Source organism: Passer domesticus, chromosome 18, assembly GCF_036417665.1.
Source record: "Passer domesticus isolate bPasDom1 chromosome 18, bPasDom1.hap1, whole genome shotgun sequence".
Classification (NCBI taxonomy): domain Eukaryota; kingdom Metazoa; phylum Chordata; class Aves; order Passeriformes; family Passeridae; genus Passer; species Passer domesticus.
In genome coordinates, this window is record NC_087491.1 from 7,982,081 (window position 1) to 8,002,250 (window position 20,170).

At 54.4% G+C, this 20,170-nt stretch overlaps 1 long non-coding RNA gene across 2 annotated transcripts in view; it reads left to right on the forward strand.

Annotated features, from left to right (window-relative positions):
- Positions 1–20,170, forward strand: part of LOC135283164 (uncharacterized) — a 63,613-nt gene that overhangs the window by 20,534 nt on the left and 22,909 nt on the right. The window contains exon 3 of one of the 2 annotated variants that reach the window (XR_010349030.1): positions 16,015–16,314. This is a non-coding gene — a long non-coding RNA (uncharacterized LOC135283164). Of the gene's footprint in view, positions 1–16,014; positions 17,206–20,170 lie in introns of those variants that run through there. The other variant, XR_010349029.1, reaches the window with a different exon arrangement.

The following is a 20,170-nucleotide window of genomic DNA, read 5'->3' on the forward strand; positions in this document are numbered from 1 at the left end:
CCTGCCTTGCACTTAGCTGCTTTCTGATCTTCAAAGGCTCTGAATGCCCAAGGAAATCAGACCTCATGCCTTTTCTTTCCATGCACTTCCCAGATCCAGACTCTCATGCAATTTATTATCCCTGACACGTGCCACTCCCTCCCTGGCTGTGCATGGGGAGGGAGCACACCCTTCCTTGGGTGCCAGAGCTGGCTGCCCTGGCCATGGTGCGAAGCTGCTGCTCCTCGTGTGCTCCCCAGCCCATGAAACTCAAGGCAGAGCCAGGGAAATGTGCTGGCATTGGCACTGACAGCTCCACCCTGGCTTCCCAGTGATGTGCCCTCTGGCTGAGGCTGGCAGCTGCCTGCTCCAGGCAGGTTCTGGGGCTCCTGACAGTGGGTTTTGCTGCTCTATCCCTCCAGCCAGGGCTGGCCATCCCCACTGTGCCAGCCTGTTTTGCCTGTGCCTATGGCTATTTTATCAAGCCCCTGACTTGTCTCCCAGGTGCTTTTACTTCCCCTTCCCCAATCCCTCTCCTTCTGAGGTTACAGAAAAGATTTTGGGTTTATTTTTAATTATTTTTTAATTTTGGTGTTTAAGCTGGTTTAGCGGCTGCAGCAGCGAGTGTTCCTGATAAACAGCCCCGGAGATCCAGAGAATAATCTCTCTGCTTGGTGACGGCACAGGCGCCTATCGCAGCTGCTGGCAGCACGCTAAAAAGCTGTCTTCATCTGCTGCCTGCTCTATCAGCCCAGGGAGGGAGAAATTGCCTCCATCCTTAATCACAGAATTTGAAATCCCAGCTAGTCTGCACCTTTTATTCTTCAGGTTCACAGTGTTTTGCAGGGTGAGCAGGGGGAGAAATATGCAGCCCTTAGATGGAAGCAGGAGCTGGGGAAGGGACTGGGGAGAGGTGGGTGAGCAGCAGCTTTTCCCCTCTGCCAGGTTTCTCCAGGACTTGCCACCCCATGATGCTTTCATGGAAACTCTCTTCAGGGAGGTGGGTGGAGGCTGTATTTTTGATAGGGTCACAGAACACCATACTCAGGGGCTCTTGTGTACTCTGATGGTTTGTGTAGCACCACTGTGGTTGGAGAGAGTGTGTGCACTGACAGCCACAGCTCCAGTTCTGGAGCCCCAGTGCCAGGGCAGCTCAGGGAAATCTGGTACAAAGGGCAGATGAAACGATAGAAGGACACAAGGAAGAGCTGAGATGAATTGTTATTTCCTCACCAACAAGAAGATGCTCAAGCTTGTCCCTGTGTCACAGAGCAGGTCAAGTAAAGCAACTGGGTTTGTGGCATAGGAAGGGCCCAGGTTTATGGACAATGCCCAAAAATGGCTGGTGCATGATGCAAGGTCCCAGCCCCACAGGCAATGAGCCCTGCCCAGAGAATGTGTGATGCTGAGGCCATAATGTCTATCAGAGGGTGGTTCTGGGGTGCAGGAACACCCTCAATACCCCACAGTGAGTGCAGAGCAGTGAGGGGATGTAAGGTGCCTCTGCTCCACGCTCAGTGCCACCAAATGACAGCGTGGCACCCATGGCTGTCACTGCTGACAGCTGCTCAGCCCAACAGTGGAACACAGAGCCCGCCATGCCAGAGACTGGCGGCAGAGTTGCTGGAGATTGCCTTTAATGAGACAGATAAAGCAAAATGAAAAGCAAATTAAGATGCAGGGCTGTGGGAGCTGTCTTGAATGCAGCACTGTGACTTTCCTGGGGGGAAGCTGGGGTTGCAAATGATGGTGGAGGCACTGGAGAGGCAATTGCAGGAGATGGTCATCTTGGATGGGCTCAAACCAGAGAGCCCTTGAATCCTTCCCAGTGCCTTTTGCAGGTGCCCTACTTCTCCAGAAGCCACTGTGAGATATGAAACAGACCCTTGTGTTGCACCTTTGGTCTCAAAGTGCACGAACAATGGTGTCTCAGCTCCCCTGTCCTTCCCCCATCTCCAGTGGCTGAAGTGGGTTTGGGAAAACTTTTCAGCCATGTCCCAGTGATGCTGATGGAGATTGCTGGCTCCCTGCAGCAGGGCTGCTGTGTCCAGGGCTGTCTGGGAGGTTGGCAGTCCATCCTAAACTTTCCATTGAGCTCAGAGCATCTGGGCTATTTCTGTAAAAATCCTGTGCTGGGTCAGGAGGCAGGAGAGGGGCTTCTGCTGCAGCCAGGTCTGTTCTTAAGCAGAGAATGTTTAACACAAAAATCCCTCCTGTTTCTCAGCAAAAAAACCACTCAGGCACTGACTATCAACGTGAGCAGCATTGCTCAGGCAAATGCTGTTTACACCCCGAAGCCTTCAGACTTTCTGGATTTTACCTGCTTCTCTGCAGAAACCCCTTGAGAAAATGTTACTGAACAAGGCAATACTTGGGTGGATAAATTGCCTGGAACAAACGAGCTGGAATTTGTACGATCCCATTCTTCATGTAAGAAAGATGTCACTCCTTAAGCAGTCCCTGGAGAAAGTGCCCACCCCGGGGAGCAGCACCCTGGGCTGCCTGGGTTGGCTGTCCCCTGATCTGGACTGAGCTGCTTGGGTTTCCATGCACTGCAGTGCTTTTTGCCATCCCTTCCCAGGAATCATGAGTGGAATCACAAGCAGGGGAAAAGCAAGTTCTCATTTCCTCCAGCCCCCTCCCCAGCCCAGCTGTTGAAATGGGGTGTCAGGAGGGAGGTTTGCTGCTGCTCTTTGCTGGTTCTGTGGGAGCTGATCCCACGGCCAGAGGCATCTGGGGACACATCCCCTCCAGTTGTCGTTACTTGTCCCTCTCGTGGTGCAGCTATTTCTGCTTCAACTTCCCAGGAAGCTGCCTCCAACACTCCCCTGTCTAAAACCACGCTGGTTTAGAGAGCCAATTTCATCCCTGCTTCCATGTCTCATTTGCATATATTTGCATAGCACACCGGTTTATGGGATGGGAGGGGAGGAGGCGCTGGAGAGGCACATCCTTTATTCCTCTTGTTTTCTTTTTTCTTCTCCCCTTTCAGTGCAATTGTATTTATTAATTTAAACCCAGTGGGGCTCACTCCCAGCTGGGTCCCACAGGTGATGGGTGACCTAATGTAAGCTGGGAGTAAACTTACAGAATTTTCACTCACTATTGTGTGGGGTCTGGCCCTTGTCCTTCCCACAGCATCTTCTCTGGCAGGCTCTGGTGCTGCCTGGCATGGGAAGGGGGTAAAGATTTCCTCATCCCTGCTCCCAACTTGTGATAGCCTTGTGGAAGGGAAAAAAACACCTCAGTTTTCCCCAGAGTTTGCTGATTTTCCCTCCCCTGTCTGTTGGTCTCTAGGTTTTGGTACTTCTTTGACACTCCTGAAGGGCTGTTCCATCTGAGATCCAGTAGAATTTGACACTTCTCTTGGGAAACAACAAATCCTTTCCTTTGGGATGGGTTTCATGAACCCCAGAAATGTCCCTTCTGATCCTGAGAAAGGTACCTCGTTTCCCTCTACCACAGGCTCCCCTCAACTCAGGATGCTGGGAATGTGGGCAGCTGGAATAATGCATGCTCAGGGGGATGTGATGACCCCAAAATAGCTCCATCCCTGTGAGCAACCAGGAACTGGGCAAACGAGGTGGTGAGCCTTGGTGTTTTGGTTCTCATTTGCTGGTGCACCCAGAGAGATTTGGGAAGTGTGGAGTCATCCTGATCAGTCACAGCACTTCTGGGGTACAGCTAATATTGCTTGTCATAAAAAAAATTAATACAGGTGGACCCCACCAACTCCTGTGCCTGTTGCTCTGTCCTCCTTGGCCTTGGACACATCCCTTTGTGTCTCTGCCACACTGTCCTTTGCTCTGAGGTGGGTGAGATCAAAGAGCTCCTTTCCAGCCTCCTGAGGGAGAAGGGCAGAACAACAGGACAATGTCATGTTGGGGCCTTGGTCTGCCACCAGCAGGGCTGTGCAGACTCGGGGCTCCCTTCAGCTGGGTTTTCTCCTAGCCCAGGGCACGAGGAGAGGGAGAGACCAGCACAGGGCAGGGGAGAGCGGCCATCAGCAGCGAGGGTGAGGGGAGCAGTGAGGTGCAGGGTACTGGGATGTTGTGAGCCATCCCCGGGCATGTGGAGCCGTCTGGAACATCTCACATTTGGCTGGGGTTTAATTTTTACACAGAACCCTGTTTGCAGCGAGCGCGGTGCTGCGGCTCCCGGTACCGCAGAGCGCGGAGGCGAGCTGCTGGGCTGAGAGCTGAGCTGAGAGCTGGCTCTGGCTGGGCAGGGGAGAGCTGGCTGAGACCAGCACGGCACGGCACGGCTCGGCTCTGCCATCCCTGTGCACCACAGAGGCACCTGGGCAGGGCGGTGTGGCCAGAGGGAGCTTGGCTGTCCCAGCTGGGGTGTGCAGGCACAGCAGGGCTTGGCACAGCTCCATGCTGGAGAACATCCCCTTTAAGACCTGGACTCACAAAAATCTAGAGCATCCCCTGGAGAGAGGGCCACAAAGGCCCGGCCTGGACGGGCAGAGGGCTCAGGGCACAGCCTGCTCTTGGCTCCAGTGCCCTCTCTCTCCCGGAGCTTTCCAAGCTGCCCGGCTCAGAGCTGTTTGTCTTCAGCTTGACCGCCTCCCCCGCCTGTCTGCTCCGCTTCCTCATTCTCGGAGCTGGGTTGAGCAAGAGCAGAGCGGAGCCTCCTCGGGATCAGGGTGAGGCCGGGGGGGCCTCCAGTTCCAAGTTCCTTTTTTGTTGATGTTGGGTTTTTTTCCCCTCTATTTTTTTCCCTCCTTCTTTGCTCTGCACACAAAGCTGGGCTATGATGAAACTCCAGCTCTGCCTTGCTCACAGCATTCATGCACGGCACATGCTGGAAATAATTGTCCTTGGTGGAGCTCTGCAAACTGCAGAGTGATTTAACTGAAAAGAGGTGGAAGGGAGTTTTATTTCTACACGTGGTGTTTGAGGCTCAGTGCAGCCCCAGGTTCACCTACAAGGGGGATTGGAGGCAGGCGTGGGCTCTCTGCAAGCCCTGTGACCGTGGCCAAGCCTGAGTTAATATCTCTTGCTATTCAGGAGCATTTTTTACACTGAGCTTGACATGGCTTTGGTCTTCTTAGCCCCAAGCTGTGGCTGCCTGCAGTGCCCCATGTTGTGCAAGCACTGCAATGGGCTCAGTATCAATCTCCTGTTGGTTTCTCCAAGTTTGGGATCAGATGCTACAGTGGGAATTTATGTAGGTGCCAAGCTGTGCTGGTAAGGGAAATATGTTGGGTGCTCACTGAGTGTAGAGTGTTCCTCACAACCTGGCCTTAAGCCACAGGTGATTTTGTAAATCTTGCTTTATATTTTTAGGCGTACAAACTAGCTGGGAACACCTGTCTTGTCCAATGCATTGTTTTGATGGGCAGAAGGAAGCATAAGCTGGAAGAGGAGGGTTGGTTCCAGAGCTTTTGGAGGTGTTTGGAGCCAGGATTTTGTCTGATCTGCTTTAAGGAAAGGGCTCATGTAGAAGCCCCACCACAGAACCACTCTGAGATTTTGCCTTGCCTAAGGAGAGCTCCCTGCCCTGTGCCAGCAGGAGCTGTGTGTGCAGAGTGTGTTCTCAGCACCATTCAGGATATAACTCATTCCTTGGTTTGCTCATTATTCATACCACGTCCTCCTTCTCCAGTTCACACAGCAGAACTGCAGTTTGTCAGGATGTGTTGTGGAATTTCTGTCCACAAAACTAATTTTTCTTCAAACTTCCCATTCTTTCCAATTGCCAACCCACTTTCCTGTGACACTGCTCTTGGTCACTGTTGTTGTTCATCTCAGCTGGGTTAGCACTTTGCAGCTGGTCAAAGTCAGATGTGAGTGTTTTCTGATCCCACTGGGATAAAGACCGAATCCTTTTGCTGTGAAAACCTGGAGCACAACCATCTACCCCTTGGTGAGAAGGACCTTGCCACTGCTTTTTTGGTTTCACCAACTTCTCTTGTCTTCTCCTCTGGTGTGAGAAACAATGCACAACCTCTAAACTGTTTTCTCCTACCAGCTCAGGAAGATGTGACCTCACATGTTCTTCTCAGAGCTCTGCAGAAAGAGGCTTTTGCATTATTTACTCTGTTTTGGAGCTGGAGCCAGACCTGACTCTGGCTTGTTCAGCTCAAGGCAATAGAGGTGGGAGTGAAGCCCTCCCAGTAACACCATCAGAGCCACTGGAGCTGGGCTCAGGTTTCTCCCCTGGCTGGTTCTCCTGGCTCAGCAGAGTCCAGCCCTGTTCCCTCCTGGTGTAACGCTGACACCGGAGTTTTCAGCTCCCTTCAGCCCTGCTGTGGCTTCCCCAGCCACCACCCACCAGCCGGGCTTTGTGCTCGGGGTGCTCCATCCCAGCTGACCTGGGGCCACCCAGCCCTTTGCAGGCACTCGCTGGTGAGGCAGAGCCAAATTCTCGACTCTGGCCCTTCAGCTGTGGCCAGGGTCGGTGTGGGGTGAGGAGGAGGAGGAGGAGGAGAAGGGCTGCAATGTCAGCCCCGGTTGGAGTCCCCCCACCCCCGCGCCCAGGGAAGAGATGCCAGTGAGGTTCTTTGCCCGCTGGCAGCCGACTTTGCCCCCATCCATCCACCCTAGCTGAAGCATAGATCCGGGAGTGGGGGATCCATTCAACACCTGCTTTTCTCTCCCCTTCCTGCCGCCCTCATCCCCCTAATTCCCCCCCGCCCCCCAAAAAATCTTGCATCATCTAAAAAAACCCCACATTCTCTCTGGCTGCTTTTTCTCGCTAACCTCCGCTCGCTTTGCCTCTCCTCCCCTCCCTCCCTCCTCTCCATCTCCCTCCCTCCCTCTCTCTGGGGGGAAAAAAGGTCATTGCGCAAATGATTAGTCAGAGCTCAGTTGCTGTAGCAACCGGCTGCTGGAACTGGGACAGGCGTGCAGCGAGGACAACGGAGAGGTCGAGCATCAGCCGGGCTGGGGGAGCCCAGCCTTTGTGTGTGGGAGCCGGGGAGAGGGGCTGCGGAGCCCCCCGCTCCGCTCCACGCGTGGGGCCCTTCCCCGCAGCCCCGAGCGCTCCCCGGCCAGGCGCCCTCGGTGGCCGGCATCTCTGTGCCACCCTGCCTCGGCACGGCCTTGGTGTTTGTCCCGTGTCTCTCGGCGTGGTGGCTCCGTCCCTGGCCGGGAGGGACGGTCCTGCCCTCGGCCGAGCGGCCAAGGAGAGGGGCACGTCCTGGGTTCCTCCCAGGGAACGCGTGCCGCTGGGGTTCAGGGCTCCTTGTCCTCTTGCAACATCCCACACATGAAATATGAAGCCAAGTTCCTCCTGATCCTTCACGAGGAACCAGGCGTTAACTGTGTCCTGCCCAATTCCAGTTCCAGAGCGCTGCAGTCCCTCTGCCTTCCGCCCCCAACCAGCTTCAGACCAAAGCTTCAGCTTTTCCAAATCTCCCTTCTTTTCTCCCTGCCCTAAACTTGAGGACAGCAGCCTGGCACGCAGCACCCATGGGCTGCTTGGCCTCGGAGTGCAGAGCAAGGGCCCTTCTGGGAACGCTCGGCCCCATGCACGGTGGTTTCCATCGCTGTGGCCATCATCTCCCAGAGTGTTTGCCAGGGCTGCTGGGGGCCCTGCAGTGCTGGCTCAGCCTGCCCCAGCCAAGCCCCAAAACCGGGGAACCGGGGAGGATGGAGGGGGGACCCCACCCCAGTCCCTGCCCTGGGCACTGCAGACCTCAGCTCTCCTCCACAGCCCCCAAAGTGCTGCTCCATGAGCCCTTCAGGGGACCTCCATGTGTGAATCTGTTCCAGTCACCAGCTCCCTGCTGTGGAGAAAATATCAGCTCTAAACCGTGTGGGGTGAGAGAACCTTGACACTGGACTGTCTCCATCCCTGCTGTTCCCTTTGCACACCAGTCCTTCAGGGGCTGAAGACCAGTTTATTTTCCAGTGTGCACTGCCTGGGTATTTGAGTAAGCTGCTCCCTGCTCTTTGTGTGTTGAGCAGTGATTTGGGGTCTTGCTTCCATCTGGGATGTGCATGGGGTGTGAATGGGCTAGAGGTTGCAGGGGGCTTTGAGATACCCAAAGGAAAATGCTGGGGTAGGGTGATGTTGTGGGGCATCTGGGAATTGGTACTAAGGAGGGGATGTAAAACCTCTGCTTTGGACTCTGGGTAGGATTTTGGGAATGTCTTTGGTCTCTCACTCAAGGTTGAGCTCTGTGCATCCATCTAGAAAGCTGTGGGCTGGCGTCCTCAAGCCTAGGAAATTATTTTAGTCTGACTTTGTGGGAAACAGCAGGAAAGGGCTATTTATGCAGAAAATGGCTTCCAATAAACACGCTTCCTTTGGGAGTGGAGAGAAATTGCTGAGATGTGCTGGAAGTCTTTTCCCCTTCCTGGGACTGTCCTCATTGCCAAGAGTGAGCCAGCCACGCGGCGCGGCCACGCCGGCGCTCGGCGACGTTCCCTGCCCTGCCTCACCCCCTGTCCCCAGCTCTCCTCACCCTGTGGGTGCAGAGGGGCTTTCAAGGACACCTCTCACTCTGCCTTGCCCGTTGATGCTCCTCTTGGTCCTGTGAATGGTCCTCCAAACCTCTTGAGATTTCCCTTGGATCCCAGCGTTTCCTTCTCTCCTCCATTTTTGTGGAGCTGGGAGATTGCAGAGCACTGGCAGGGGGGTGCTGCTTTCAGGGCTTCTTGCCTCATGTAAGAGAGGAGCTTAGCAGAGTGATGTCAGAGTGGCCTACAGGCTCGAAAGCCAACAGGGAAATAAAAGCAAGGCAGCTGGCCCTCTTTCTTTTTCCTTTCTTCTGCTCTCTCTCTTTTTTAGTTTTTTCCCTTGCAAATCTCATTCTTTTAAAAGCTCTTACCTGATTTTTCTAGTGTCTGGAAATCTTCAGGAGCTCTAAATGTTTGGGGTTTGCCATGATGTTTTGCTATGTTTCAGTCCTTTGGAGGTGGTGAGTAAACCCTGCAGATTCAGCCCAGCTCACTAACATTTCAGATTATTGAAAGTAACAAAAGAAAGGAAGAGTGAATGAATCTGAAGCCTCCAGGAGAGGGCCAAAAATTCCTGTGACTCACTCAAACACTATTTCTGAGCTTGAAAACACAAAATGGTGCCTGTTTCTTGCTGCTCTTTGCAATGGGCCAGGAGATTATAACCATCCAGAACATGGTTTGGGTTACAAGGCTGCCGGGTTCACATTTTCTGCTACAGATTTTGTCTCTCAAACCCCTCCTCTCTCCTTAAGGACCCCCAGGGTCCTGGCTAGAGATGGTTATGCCACTGTTTGAAGGCATCAACCCTATCCTGAACATCCATGAGCTGTAAGAAGAGTTTAGAAAGCACTGAGGGTTTTTCCCTTTATGGATGATATCCAATTAAGGCTTCAAGCAATCAGCACTGTCTATGATAATTTGGAGCACATCCATGACTGTATGAGAGCTTCCTGCACGGAAAGGACATAAGAGGGGAGAGCTTGGGAACATTCTAGTGACAGAGGTGATGCGGTCCAAGGGGGGGGGGGGGGGAAGCTTTAAAGCCATTTGGCAAAAAAGCGTTTGCAGTTTCACCCACAGCCCTGCAGCACCGCTCTTCATTGGGAGCCACCTGCAGAGCAGGATGTGCTCCCTGCCTGCAGAGAATCCCTGAAGTGGGGTGGGATGTGACCTGGGCTGGCTGAGCCTCTCCTGGCAGGAGCAGCTGGGAAGGGGAGCACACGGGAGAAGGCGTGCAGCCCTTCCCTCAGCTCTTTCCTCTCAGTGAGTGTGTGCTCGTCCAAAGAAATGTACTCGTGAGCATTTGTCAGTGATTGCCATGGAAGGAGGCAAAAATCTATAACCTGGGGTCAGGCCTTTCATCCAGGCTCTCATGTCATGAGATTCTCTCCACCTCCTGCCTCAAACTGCAGGGAGCAGCCCCTGTGCGCCGTGTCTCATCTCGCTGACACGGCTTGGCTGCAGCCCGTGTCCGGGAGGTCGCCGGCAGACGTCGGCTGTCGCTGGAAAATAGCTGGAGTGGTGTCCTGGGGATGCCACGGGGCCAGGCAGCTCCAAGCGACCCCGTCAGTGCAGCTGCCCTGATGGGCGAGTGCCCCGTGCTGCCAGCGCTGCCAGCCCAGGCTGTGCCACGGCGGGGTGGGCGATGCTCCTCGCGGGTCTGTCAAGGGAAATCCACCCGGAGTTAATGTGCGCTCTGCTTCCAGCCCTCCTTTGTGAAGGGGTTTGGCCCGGTGCCACGCGGGGAGCGCGGCAGGCAGCGCTGGGGGCCAGCTTTTGTTCGGCATTGTGGCTCCTCCGTGGAAAGGACGGTTGGCCAAAACGGGGCGCGTGCGAGCGCGGCAGCCGCTCCGCCCGGGGAGGAGCCCAGCTGCTCCCTGCTCGGCACTGAGCTCCCTGGGGCTCTGTGGGAGCACGGGGAAGCTGCTCGCTCCCAAAGCCCGCCGGAGATTTCGCTCATGCTGTGGCAGAGCGCTGCTCCCCGTGTCAGCTGAGTGGGTGCTGGGGTGTCCCGTCTGTAACCCGGGACAGACCTGCCCCGATCTTCCCTCCGTTCCGTGGCACTGGGTGGCCGTGACATGAGACAGCTCCTCGGCCTGTCCTGGGTCAGGGCCAGGTCCTGCTCGGCTTTGGTTAAGCTGAGCACAGCCAGCAGACCGCCGGATTTGGCCATCTCCATCTGCTGGAAACACTCCCTGTTCTGCCCAGCCTTTGTTTCCTCCCAGCTCCTCGTTATTTTTCATGGCGTTTTCCCTTCTGACTCTTGTGCTGCTCGAGGCTGTTGGTGCAAGCTCAGCATTTGGGCTCGTGCTTGTTCAGCTGAACACGGCTCTGAGCGAGCTGGGTTCTTTTGTGTGCTCCCCAGCTCCAGGGGTCCCAAAGAGCGAGGCTCAGCCCCACCTCGGCTCTTCAACCACAGCACGTCCTCGTGAACCCGAGCCCCAAACCGGCCCGAGGGAATGACGCAGCGAAGGTGAAATTTCAAAGGGAGACGGGAAGTGCATGGCAAGAGCAGGGGAAACAGAGGAGAGAATAGCCGGAGCTGACCTCAGCAGGGAGGGGAGCCGGCCGCACGCATGGAAGGGAAATGGGAAAAGGATACAGCTGGGACCGGCTGTGACACCCGTGTGCTCTGCCCAGCAGTGTCCGCTTCCCGCTTTTCCCCAGGATGGGCTGGGGCAGTGGGATGGGGCAGGGCTGGCTCCCACACACCAGCGCTCCTGGAAACACCCACCGGGTGTTGCCTCAAACGCACCCCTCGGGCAGCTCCGGAGCTCGGCATCCAGGGGTGCTCTTGGCATCGGCGTGCCCGTGTGCCGGGAGCTGGCAGCCGGGAAACAGCCCTGCTCTGGTCACCGTCAGCTGCGGACCCGCCCCGGCTCCCCGGGTGCTCTCGGGGACACACCGCGTCCTGCCAACCTCCCCCGGCCCGGAGGTGTCACCGCCACCGGGGCCGCCTGTCCCACAGGCCGTCCCAGGGTAGCTCTGTCCCTTCCAGCGCTCTCGGTTTTGCCCAGGGACTCCTGACTTTTTTTTTTTTTAAACATGTGGAGTTTTATTTTTAGCTGGAAAAAAAACCCCCAGCCTTTAAAAAACAAACACACAAAGGTTTGGGGTTTTTTTTTTGTGAAAAATACTCAACATAATGGGATTTTTTTTCTTCTTCGTGAAACTGACTGTGACATTTCTAAATGAAGGGTTCCTCCTGTCCTTCTGCTCTTCCCCCCTCAATCTTCAGTGAAATTTCTCCTTTCCCTAAGCCTCATTTTTCTCCTCAGGATGTGCTCTTTCAGGAGGAGGCAGAGCAATTATAAAGACTGTTCTGTTTTTTCTGGATTTTTTTCCCAAAGTAGTAGAAAATTTATTAAAACATCCCTTTTGAACCTGTTACAATGGAATGAAATGAATTTTGTTTTTCCCCCCTAGTTCTCAACTGTTCTTAGTCTTTAGGGTGGGAGAACTGGGATAATAAATGGCAGAAAGCAGATCCTACTCTTTCTTTACTCAAGGGGAAGATTTTTCCATCCCAGTTGAACTCTTCCTTTGGGGCTGGAGGGCACCCAAAAGCCAACATCTGGAGGGGTTCGTGCTTCTGACCTTTTTTCCCTCCAGTGGAGGGGTGTACAGAAGGCTTTGGTGGTCCTTGGGGCTGTGGGAGGGCTGGGATTGTCCCAGGGGTGGTCAGGGTGGATGTGAGCACTTGGGAGCTGCACAGCAGAAACCTGGATTCTGTTCTGGGCTCTTCAGCAGCATTTCCCAGGTGACCTTGGGGAAGTCACTTCATCACTCTTCACATTCATTTCCCTGCCTCCAGAAGAGGAGAGCACTTTCTTTGCACCTGTGGGCTTAGGCAGGCATCTGATACCTTTTGATCACTGAGTTGCCACAGGAATTTGATCAGCCCCCATTGACTCAGTTGAAGCAGGGGACAGTAGTTTTCCTTCCAGGCTGGAAGTGCATTGGCTGCTTTTCAAAAGTAGCGACTGGTTTCTCAGAGCTGAAGGCACTGGAGGTGGAGATGCTTCTATCCTTAGACAACACAGCTCTTCTGCACCCTCTTGGCACCCAGGAACATCCAAACCAGCATCCGCATTGCAGAAATTTATCCTCCCTGGTGATCTGAGGGTCTCTCCTGACCCAACCCAGGAACCTTCACGCAGCTTGGCCGGGATGTGAGGACCTGGAGCAGAACTCTTGGGCTTTGGAAGAAAACACTTGAGACAAAACAGGCTGAGGTCACACCTTCCAATGCAAAAGTGTGGGCTCAGGGAGCCTAATTCAGCCACCCAAATGTAAGTGATGTCACAGAGATCCTGTCAGAGTGGATGCTGCTCCTCTGCCTTGAATACGCAGTCCATCACTTGGAGAGGGACCTGACAAGGAGCTCTCAGGACTGGACTGGTGCTTGTGTGCATGGACCCTCTTTTCTCAAACTCAGGGGGAAATATCAGGGCTTCTGCAGCCCATGTGGGAGCCTTGGAACCCCTGGAGCAGGGAAGGGCAGCAAAGCAAACACATTTTGTCCAGGCTATTTATTTTGTGCTGGGGTAAGGGTTTTTTTTTTCATTTCAGACATGCGATGAGTGTGTTACTCAGCCATGACTCGAGAACTTGTGAGCAATAAAGTCATCCCGAAGTCTGCCAAAAAAAATCTTCTTAGCACACCCACCTCATCACACGTTCCCACTGTAGCTACTTTGGTGCGATCTGCCGCGGAAAGGCGGCTGCCGCGCGGGGAGGCTGCGGTGGCCATCTGCCTCGCGGCACTGGCCCGGGGATGAACCCGTGCCCATCGGCACAGTGCCACCCGTGTCACCTGCCTGGTGGCTGGGACCCTTTGCAGGCATCGTCACAAAGATGGTGGGCTGGAGCTTGCTCCGAAATCCAAGAGAAAACAGAGCTGGAAGGGGCTGTGTAGACTGGTGTGATTTTCCGTCTGCAGCAAGGGCTGGGTTTGGGGTTTGGAATGTTGGTTTTGACCTTTTGGGGTCAAGACTGGCCTGAGACCTCCATGAGGAGGAGAGCCCTGGACACATTCCTCTTGCTTCGCTGAGCCAAACCAGCTCCAGCAGGGTTGGCTGGATGTGAGGGTGATTTGAGGCTCCAGAGCCCTGCACCAGCCACCTCTGCAGTCTGGGAGTGGTGATGAGCAGTGGTGCATCCTCCAGACTGCAGGAGAGGAGACATGCACTGGCAATTCAGGAGAGGGCTCCTGAAGTGCCCGAGAAAATGTACATTGGTGCTAAAATTTGCATTTTTGGGAGCTGACTGGTTCCTTGGATAATGAGTGAGGGTCCAAGGTCCCCATGTGTGATCCCTCACCCTCCAGTTTGCCACTCTGCCTGTGGGTAGTGCAGCCCTCCACTCAGGCACCATGGCTCTGGAACTGGGATGCTCCTGGAGCTGGATATCTTGGCTTGCTCTGAGGGGAAACCCTGCTCTGCTGAAGGCAGGATGGGTCAGGGATAGAAACAACCCCATGTCAGTGGGGTGGGACACAAGGGATGGCCTTGGGGACATCCCAACACCAGTGGGGAGGTGGGACCATGCAGAACCCCCTCCCCTGAACTACCAGGATAAGAACTGCCTCTTCCATGGCTTCCTCTCCCCACCCCTTCCCTGCACCAAGGCTGTAAATAATTGATAAGACTGATAAATAATAGATCTTGTATTTGCTCCTTCGCTGTCTCTGGCAGGGCGTGTGCGCTCGCAGCCCGGCGCTGCTGCATCAGGGTTACGGGGATGGGGAGCGCGGCTGTTGGGCCGGGGTAGGGAGCTCTGCAGCGGGGAGAGCATTCCGGGGAGATAAAGGGCTGGTTTGATGTGTGTTCATGTGGCGGGGCTGTTTTGCCTTGCATGCCTTTCTCTTTTGCTTTATTTTTTTCCTGGAGTGAAGCCTGGCGCCAGCAGTCTGGAACCAGCCTGACAAGCTTTTGAGTTATGGAAAGGGGGAGGAAGGGGGGAGGAGAGAGAAAGAGGGAGCGAGAGAGGCAGGGAGGAGGAGGGCGAAGGCAGAGGGAGGCAGCTGGGATGTGGATTATTAGGGGAGAACAAGAATACACACAAGAGGCTGGTGGGGTGAGGGCTGGGGGCTACCGAGGCTTGCGGGGAGGGGATGGAGCTGGCTTCGAGCAAATGTTTCAAAGGAGATTTTTTTTCTCTTTTTTTTTTCTTTTTTTTTTTTTTCATGGAGGGGAGAGGGGGAATTGAGTCATTTTGGGCATGAAACGCAAACCTCGCCGCGTCAAGGAACAAGGAAGTTTTTTAAAGCGCCAATTAAAGGGCTCGGAGAGGTCCGGGGCTTTTAAACAGCCTTGGGAGGGGGGGTTCCTGGCCGGCGTTCAGGCTGCCGTCCCATCAGGACATTCCTTTCTGCTGAACGCTGCTGCTCCCGGCCCTCTTCTCCTCCTTTTCCAAGCTGCCGTCGAATCCTTTCCAACTCCCCGCGTCCGAACCCGGGGAACTTTGCTCCGTTTCATCTCTCGCCGCCTGCCTCCCCCCGGCCCGGCCTGTGCTCGGCGCTTTGATCACTGAGCTGCCCGCACAGAGAGCCCCGAACCCCGCGCTCTGCACCCCCGGGACGCAGGCGCCAGCAGCCCCTGCAGCGCTGGCATGGCCAAACCCCCCTGCCTTGATGGAGACCCCCGTCTGCCATCACAGCCTTGCTCAGGGAAGGCAGCTGCTCCATGGAGTTGGTCGCTGCAGTGCTGGGGGGGAGGGCTCGGTGCCCAAGGACAGGGACCTGGCCCCAAAAATGAGAGGGGGCGAACTTGCCCCGGAGGGGTGTGAGGGGGTGGGTTAGGCAGAGTGTGCGGAAAGGTCCCGTCAGGGTGCCCACAGCTGGGAAAGCCATGTGGTGCCCATGAGGGCTCCTCCTGTGCTGCTTCGGGGGGGTCACGGGGCTGGCAGCAGCACAGCCGGAGTCTGGAGCAAATTCACTGGAGCAGGGGGATGGCAGCAGAGGCTGCAGCAGCTCCGTGGCGTGTTTTCCACTCTGAGACCCCCTCACCCATGGCATGTTTTCCACTCTGAGACCCCCTCATCACCTCCTGTGGGTGTCCAGCAGAGAGGCACAGGAAGGAACACAGCCCTTGTTGCTTCAGCCCACCTTTTGGAGTGGGGAGAGAGCCGTGGCACACCGAGGAGCGCCGTGCCTGCGCTCCGGGGGAAATCCAGAGTGCTGGCCAAGGGACTGATTTGGAGCTGCTTTGCAGGGGCTTTGTTTGGTTTGGTTTCAGCGCAGCCTATTTAACTCCAACAACTGGTGAAGGCTGGGGAGAAAAGAGCTCTTTGTTACAGGCTGAACAGCCCCAGGTCTTTAACTCAGCTTGTGGGAAGAGCTCTGAGAAGTTGAGATAGCCCAGGGAAGGGCTGATTTTGGGATGGGCAGATTTTATATCACTCACACCTCTAAAGTGAAGAATGAGAGTGAGGGTTTGAATACCCAGCTCCCAAAAAAAGCCCAGCACAAGCCCTGTGAGCACTACCACCATCTGCCAAGTCTTTGTCTTTGCAGAGGAGGTGGAAGGGGGAACACCCAGTTTTCTGAAATCTCCATTACAGGTTGCCTCTGAGCTGCAGCTCTTCACAAAAAATACTTCTTTCTCTGTGTTTCCAGGAAGCAAAATGTTGCCCTCCGCTGTTTGCAGCATTGCTGGAACAGAGAACTCGCTGCGTCCGAGCCAGTCCAGCTTTGCTCCAGTGTCACATCCGTGGCAGTGGTCAGGGAATTTGGAGAGACAACTCCCACCCAGCCCATAGACGCTGCAAAGACCTGCAAAAGGTCCCATCATCCTTCCTGAGCCACCAGGAGTGACGGCCTCCCACTCTCAGGGTGAGCTGCTGCTGCCCTGGCACCTCGGTACAGGACTGAGACATTTGGATGGGCCATGGGCTCAGCTGGGCTCTTCAGACTGAGGTGGTCCAACCAAGACCAACCTCCTCACATGTCATGTTTCACAAGAAAACAATGCAAAGCAGCTCAGTTGTGCATCCTTGGTCCAAATTCCTCATTTTTCCCTTCTCTTTTTCCTTGGTGACTCCTCAAGCTCCTTCTGGTAACTTTAGAACTATGCTGGCAAAATTGTCCCCCAGCTCCTCCTTGCTGGAGATGCAACACAGATGGATTCATGCCTTTTATAGACCTTCAGCATCTGAGTGCTGGGAGTCTTAAACCAGTTAGTGGAGGGAGTGACTACTTTTTTTGTACGTGTGGAAACTGAGGCATAGGCTACTTGTTCAGGTGAGAAGAAATCAGATTTTAGGGCCAAGAGACACAATTTCACTTGGAAACCTTTGCTGCATCAGCTTCCCTGGAATTTCTTGAGATGATTCCATGAGTAAGGAGACCCTTTCTCCCTTCTTCTTGCCCAGAAAGGATCAGAGGTCAGGGACAGAGCTGACAACATGGCACCTTGGCCCATCCCCAACCCATGACCTCCCTGCTTGCACAAGGGGCAGCAGGCAGAAATAAAACACAGTTCAGGGCTGGCAGAGCTGAGGGAGCTGGGGAAGAGCAAGATGAGTCTTGGTGGGGAGACCATGCTCACCTTTCATATTCTAATGCCTTGCCTTTTCCTGATTTGTGAGCTCTTGGGAGTCCTGCTGGGAATTCGCTGGAACGGAGGCACACGCCGCCGTCCCTCGGTAAATTACACAGAGATATAATGAAGGAGGAGAAATCAGTTACTCTGTGACTGTGGCTCCCCAGGGGACCTTAATTCAAATATTTGTGGAGCTGAGCAAGTGGGGCGTTGGGGAGCCGCCGAGTTGGAGTCTCTCGACAGGTTGCTTGCAGGTGGTTGGTGATGGGGAGACAGCACTGTGGGATACAGGATACATCCCCAAAGAGGCTTCAGGATCTTAAAGTATCCTTAGAGTTAAGGTTAGGGTTAGATGGAAGAGGAAAATGCTGGAGGAAGGTGGGACTATGGTCTGGCTGCCACTGCCTGAAAAAGGGATGTGGGCTCCAGCCTGCAACTGGTGGCATTTGGGATGGGGCAGCCCCGTGTGTCCCTCTGCCAATGGCTGTGAACAGTGTGAGGTGACAGGGACACCTGCCCATCACCTGTGCCTGGGCTCTGCATCATCTCTCAGGGAGGGACTGGGACAGTGACCTGAGAGGGGATAGGAAGGAGCAGGGTTTGCAAAGCCAGGATAGTTTTCTGCTGCCCACGTGGCCTCTGTTTTTTAGTACTGTAGGCAGAAAGAGTTAAACCCTGCATGGCAGCAAGGAGAGGGCAAACCCCACATTGCTCAATTTAGGAATGAGAAATCGATTTACCTCCAGCTCCATTCCCTCTGTGTGCCCTTAACCCAGGCTTCCCGCCCCTCTCCTCAGCACCTTGGACCTGCAAAAACAAACGGGGTCCAATTTGCCCAGCCAGAAACCTGCACCAGCAGCTGGGGCACAGCTGGGGGGCAGCCCCTTGCTGGATGCATGCAAGACTCCTTAGGTCCCACTTCACCTTGGTGGCCAAAGCAGAGGCTCCATCAAGGACACAGTGGCACTGTGGCTGTGCCACGGTGCTGTCACCTGCTTCAGCAGTGGGTGCTTTTGCAGGAGCATGGAGAGCTGGGCTGCAGGGTTCACTGGGCTGCAGGGTTCACTGGGCTGCAGGGTGAACTGGGCTGCAGGGTGAACTGGGCTGCAGGTTGCTCAGGCCCCAAGGAGAGGTGTTGGTGTGGGGGCTGAAGGCAGCTGTGTTCACCTGGTGCCATTCCTACACAGCCCCATTCTTCTCTTGGAGGTCCTACAACATCAGCCCAGCGCTCAGCAGCGATGCTGCTACCAGGAGCTGTGTGTGTGAGACACATTTCCCCCGTGCGCCAGCTCTCCCTCGTGTGCCAGCATCACCCCCCCAGCGGAGGCAGTTTTGCCTCGGGCTGCCGGGGCTGCCGAGCGTGGCTGGGGCAATCCCACACCCACCCGCATTCCCAGCCCCGCCACCAGCCGGCACGGGCGGCCTCCCCACGCCGCGGCCCCTTCCCCACCCGCGCAGCGCCTTCGGGACTGCGCGCACCCGCGTCCGCGCGCGGATCCGCAGCACGCCAACTGTTGGGAAGGGGAAGGGAAAAAAACCCCACCGACTCAGCCGAGAGAGGTTGGGGGGGAGAAGAGAGAGAAAGAGAGAGAGAATGACAGACTGCAATCCCCCTTGAGTGCCTAGCCTCATGAATATTAATAAGGTGGTAATTAAAATGCAGGGACACAGCAGGACGGATGCAGGCGCTGCCTTCGGAGCGCTGGGAACGGGGGGAGCGCGTCTTTCCAGGCAGGTTTTGATTCCGTTCTCTGATGAAAAGAAGAAAACGGAGCCTTCAACTTTAATCAGTTTAGAGTTTTTTTGACACGACATATCTTTAATTGCTGATATTTCTGCTCTTCTCAAACCCGGCTCCACCGACTCCAGTCTAAGCGGAGATAACGAACCACGCTGAAGTGCCGTGGATTCGTGCTGTATTTACGCCTCGACTTGTTTGCTACTTTCTTGGGGTTTCACCTCTCTGCCTGGGGTTGGAATGTGCAGCCCTGCTGCCGCTTGCCTCTGCAGCCACGTGTGAGGGTGGAAATGCAGCCCGGCACCTATGTGTAACACCCCCTCCCAACCTGCCACTGCATCCTTAGGGAAAGCTGCCTTTTCTTTTTCTTTTCTTTTCTTTTTTTTTTTTTTTTCCTTAGGGCCATGGCTCTGTGGTGAGCTTGATTTGGATATGGTCCCACCTGGTCAGGGTGGCAGGGTTGGAGGTTGGGGACATGGGTGGTGGCAGCCAGAAGGATGGGTAGGGTTGGACAGGGTTGGGTTAAATCGGGTTGGGCTGGTTGGAAATCAGATCTCCTGAGAAGAGACTGTGTTCCCCACTCCAGAGAAGGTTCCCTGAGGGTCCTGGGAAGGGTGCAGAGGGCAAGCTCCGAGGTCTGTGAGGAAGCAGAACCAAAGAGTTCATCTTTCTTGAAGAAGGGAGTTGCTGCAGTGGGTCTGGTCCATTGGTGGAGAACCATGTTGCTGGAAAAATGAATGGAAAGTGTTGCTTGGTGCCCAGATGGAATGTCTTGGGTGTGGGAATTGGACCATGCCAACCCAAAACAAGGATTTAGTAGGCAATTTCTGGTAAAATGAAAAAGGAAAGAAGCTACAAAATACCCCGTCCCTGTGCAAGCAATTGTTTTAGAATGTTTGGTTCAGCCTGATATGTTTTTGTTTTGTTCTGTTTTATTTGGGATTTGCCTAATTTACTTAGATCTCTTCTTCTACATTGAGACAATTTTTTGAATTGAAAAGAAGTATTTTTTTAATTAAGAAATCAAGAAGATCCTTTTAGAAAATGCCTGAATACAACAGATCATCAGGTGACTGATGGGAGAAGGTGGTTTACATCTTTAAAGCCATCTCCTCTGCCTGGCTCTGGTATTTCTGTTTTTCATTCCAAAGAGTTTTTCAATTTCACCCTGAGTTTCAGGATGATTCAGCCTTTTTGAACCTTCCAATTGTTTGTGAATTTACTATTCCCTCAAAACCAAACAAAGAAAATCCCCCTCAGCTCCTAGAAAGATGAGAGTGACCAAGAGAGTAGAGCACAGTGCAAAGTCCTCATCACAGCCTCCCAGCTGGTGCCTCCCTGCCTTGGTTGGAGCTGGCCATGGAAAGACAATGGGGACATTCCTGGATCATGGATGGAGGAGAAAGGTTTAGTCCCACCTTGCAGACACAGGTTACCCAGAGAGCAACTGAGTTTCAGGGCATTGCTGTGATGTGTTGGTTTGCTCCTGCATC